Source organism: Zootoca vivipara, chromosome 6 (assembly GCF_963506605.1).
Source record: "Zootoca vivipara chromosome 6, rZooViv1.1, whole genome shotgun sequence".
NCBI classification, from domain to species: Eukaryota; Metazoa; Chordata; class Lepidosauria; order Squamata; family Lacertidae; genus Zootoca; species Zootoca vivipara.
Window position 1 is genome coordinate 41,557,030 of NC_083281.1, and position 4,832 is coordinate 41,561,861.

Sequence of the window (4,832 nt, forward strand, 5' to 3'; positions counted from 1 at the left end):
AAAGTAAACACACATACCTATGTTTTCCCTTATTTCAATAATTTTCATGTGTTTAAGTCTCTTGTAAGCTGCCTTGAAAGGCCAGCATGCCCAGAAAAGCAGGCTTAAACTACTTTTGCTTTTAAAAGCTGCCCAGACTTCCACTGTCAGTAAAATAATATATATTTTTCTGGGAAGAGGATAGGCTGGCTAGGTTCGAGGGAACATAAAGAGCTCCTCATAACACCAATTTCCCTCCAGAGCTGACCCCCGTCTCTCCCTCCTAGCACCTTCTAGACTCTAGAGCGATTCTAGAACACCCCTCTCCCTTCCTCACAAACGATTCACAAAAACGAGACAGGTGTGCCAAACGGGCGCCGGATGGGGAAGAACGATGGGGGGTGGGGTGCAGAGAGTCAACAAGCACGCGCTTCTCCCTTAAAGATAGTCACACGAGCCTCTTTCCCGGGCGCTGGCTCCCTCCTACGCGTCCTCGCGCTCCACCTGCAGCGCCGCCTACGCCAGCGTGACACGAAGACGGGGCGGGGATAAATAGGAATCTGCGCCACGTGACCTTGGATCAAGCGGGAAACTTGCAGATTCTTTCCTCTAGACGCACGTCACAAAGAGGAGGAGGCGAGGCTTGGGGTTTGAAAAAGAAAGGCCGTTGGCTGTTAGAGTTGTGTGGGCGGGGCCTGCCTGGGCAAAATTGACAGAAAAGCAAGAGGAGGGCGGGAGGAGTGTTTAAAAATTGTGCCCCCCCCCTTCGGAGCAGATTCCTCCCTGCCTCCGAAAGTCGTCTACAAAAAAGAGTAACACAAAATTATCAACGTGCGTGTTCCACATCTGTCAACCTTCCCTTTTTTGCGGGACATTCCCTTATTCCAGCGCCGTTTCCCGCTGCTATCCTGGATTGTTAGATATACCGTACTTAGACTGTGAGGCTGGCGATCCCTTATTTTCAAATCCGAAAGTTGACAGCTATGGTGTTGGCACCCGCCGGTCTCCGGAAGATGAGTGCAAATTATCAGTAAAAACAGTTTAAAACAACTATTAATAAATAATTCAGCATTTTAAAAAAATCAACGCTTAAATGCTGCATTTTCACAGGTCACATCAGAGAGGGGGTGAAATTCACCTAACACAAGTGAACTTTTTCATTTACCACGTACCCTGACAAGGGGGCTGCAGAGGGTGTTGACACTCACAATGGGCTTTCTTGGGGGTGGCTTCCAACTTATGGAACATTCTCCCCTGGGAGACACACTTGGCACCATTACTGTCTTTTAGGCCCCAGGCAAAAATGTTCCTCCTCCACCAAGCCATTGGCCTTTATCTGCAGCACCCTTCCGTGGGTGGGATACCCTAGGTCTGTCTTTATAGATAGCTTTGACTCTGTTTTAGTTTTCAGTTGGTTTTAATGTATGTTCTTTTTATTTTGTAAGTTGCTTTGAGTTACTTTTCATTTTTTTAAAAAAAAACCCAAACTACTAGAAAGTGCAGTTAAAAGGTATGTGCAGAATGCCTCCACCCCACAAGATCCAACACTTAAAAAGAGAGAGAACAGTACGAAGACAAATTGGCTCTGGGGAAGAAACTTTCCTTGTCACCATCCTTCAGATGATCTCAAGAGTCCGGGGTTCATATGGGGGAAAGGCAGTTCTGTTCAGTATAGGGGTCCTGAACAGTGTAGGGCTCTAAAGTACTTTAAATTGCTCTGAAACAAATTGACAGCCAGACTAGAACCAGTTTTATGTTAATTTCTTCTTGTTCTAGCCATATTCTGCACTAGCTGTTCGTTTCCAAACCATCTTCAAAGACAGTTCCAGGGGTCAGCAAACTTTTTCAGCAGGGGGCCGGTCCACTGTCCCTTAGACCTTGTGGGGGGGCGGACTATATTTTTGGGGGGGAAATATGAACGAATTCCTATGCCCCACAAATAACCCAGAGAAGCATTTTAAATAAAGTGACACATTCTACTCATGTAAAAACACCAGGCAGGCCCCACAAATAACCCAGAGATGCATTTTAAATAAAAGGACACATTCTACTCATGTAAAAACATGCTGATTCCCGGACTGTCCGTGGGCCAGATTTAGAAGGTGATTGGGGAGCATTCGGCCCCCGGGCCTTAGTTTGGGCACCCTGGCCTAACCTGTAAGTTATCCAAGCATAGACAATTGAAGCCATTCCTTTCAATGAAAACTTGCTTGCCAGGTGTTATAAGCCAGTGTTGAAGCAATGATCCACCTTAAAAAAATAAAACAATTTAAACTGCTGGGTGGAGAAGGCAGTTAAGTACCACTATAAACCCTGATAGACCAATGTCAGAAAAGATTACTTGCAGGCCACACCTGAGGAGGATGAACTGTCACTATCCAGCTGCAACCTGTTCGGGGGATAGTCTGCTTCTTTACATGTACTGTATTTACAAATGTATTTAAATCCAGTTCATTATGATCTGCAGTCTCAGTTGCTTTCCAGAGTTAATCCACAATTATATTGGTAAGCAATAAGGTATCATGTTTATCAGAGGAGAGACGGAAAGAAAAGGTGGAATGTATACATAGCTGCCAAGTTTTCCCTTTTTTCGCGAGGAAGCCTATTCAGCATAATGGAATTTCCCTTTAAAAAAGGGATAACTTGGCAGCTATGAATGTATAGCTACTATGGCTTTCTTATGAAAGTTGGAGTTACAGGTAGGTAGCCGTGTTGGTCTGAGTCGAAGCAAAATAAAAAAATTCCTTCAGTAGCACCTTAAAGACCAACTAAGTTTATATTTTGGTATGAGCTTTCGTGTGCATGCACACTTCTTCAGATACACTAGAAACAGAAGTGTCAGACCCTATATATATACAGAGGGTGGTGGGGGTGGGTGGGAATGGGAGATGGGCTGATGGGAGTGGTAAACCTGTAGATAGGTGTTAATGGCTGCTGATGGCTGCAATTAGTCCTGGGCTGAGGTGCTAAAGAAAGCTTGATCATGCATAATGAGATAAGAATCCGATATCTCTATTCATCCCAGGTGCTTCCATGGTTTTAAGCTTGGTAATGATTTCCAATTCAGCAACTTCCCTTTCCAGTCTGTTCCTGAAATTTCTCTGTAATAAAACAGCTGCTTTGAGATCTTGTGTAGAATGTCCTGGGAGATTGAAGTGTTCTCCTACTGGTTTTTCAGTCTTATGGTTCCTGATGTCAGATTTATGTCCATTTATCCTTTGGCGTAGGGTTTGGCCTGTTTGTCCAATATGAAAGTTGGGTTATTGACATGTGTCAATATACCGATATATGTTGTTGTTGTTGTTGTTGTTGTTTTTAAGATTATCTTGTAGACTGGGGGTATGATTGAAAGCAATAGATTACTGATACTTTGGAAAAGGAACTTCCACATCTCCCTTTAAGGTTTTTCTATTTAGATGAACACTACTAGTGTTGTAAACTGATGAGTACACACATGCAAACTCCAGCACTGAAAAAACTTGCAAATACCATACCTCCCTCCCAATCCTTACAGGAGTTCCAATCTCAAACTACTTCAGTACTTCCTGTTTCTTGATTGTATTCTAAGCAAAGATAAAGAGCAACTTCAGAGTTTCATCTACCTAAAAATAAGTTTCTATGAATCAGCCTTTATAGTCAGAATATGGAATGTGCCACCTTCTCAAAGCTCAGTTGTTTTCTGAAAGCAGCAGATATTGAAGTACCAATCTGTAACATCACAGTTAATGTTCACCTAGTGTAAAGCCATGGTTTCCTGGATAAGTTGCAGAGACTTGGGGCTGTTTTCCCTTCATGATTTGTACACGAGTAGTTTAGAAGCATTTGCTTACATTTTTAAACAAGTTATAGTTCCCCATGAGTCATACTGCAAAATTGCAGCAGACCTAAACTCAAATCAGTGAGAACAACCCAGGATCAAATCATAGAATCACAGTTGAAAGGGACCATGAGGGTCATCTAGTCCAACCCCCTGCAATGCAGGAATCTTACACCCAATGTGGTGCACAACCCTGAGATTAACAGTCTAATGCTCTACCGACTGAGCTATGGTGGTTTCAAATCCTGGTGCGTTTTTTTAAGCATATGCTTCAGATTTCCTCCTTTGGTGAACAAAAAGGTGTTGGGAGTATACAAAATTCATCAAAACTCATTCACATTGCAGGAAATCATGGTTTCCCATAATAACAGAGCTGGGCCCAAGTGTAATTAGTGAATTGCCAGGTTTTATATCGCATATGCAGTGAGATCCAGCCAAGGACTTTTGACAACTGTGTTCTACTAGCTGATAACAGCCGTATTTTTAGCACAGCAATTGTCTTGTGGATGTCGATGCACATCCAGGAAAAAGATGCTTCTACAGCCCAATATAACATTTGCACACTGCTCTTCATGCAAGGCGCCAAGGGCACCATTCATGTGACTGTCCTTTATCACAACCATCATCTTAACATCATATTACCAGACTCAATTGGCAATATAAATCAATCCTGACCTCCCCAAACTCAGTCTACCCACTACATCACACTGACTATGTCAGTAGGTTCTGTCAGTACAGGGGATCATTGGGCTCTTGCTCCTGACAGCCCTGCACGAGGCCAAAGCTTGGACCTGAGAAAAATCTGATGTTGATCATGGTGAATTTCATTCCTGGATCAATTTTTGTTGGACTGGATACCTGACACACACAGCTATTTGTCTGAACAGTATCTTGTACCAGTTTGGCATGGTTATTCTACTAAAATGGTGCATACAGACCCCCTCTATTCGATTCACAGGACTACCACCCTCAGGTAATTGCCTAACACCACCAGAGCTAGTAATTGTAAACAAAATTCACTGAGAACCAGGGAGGA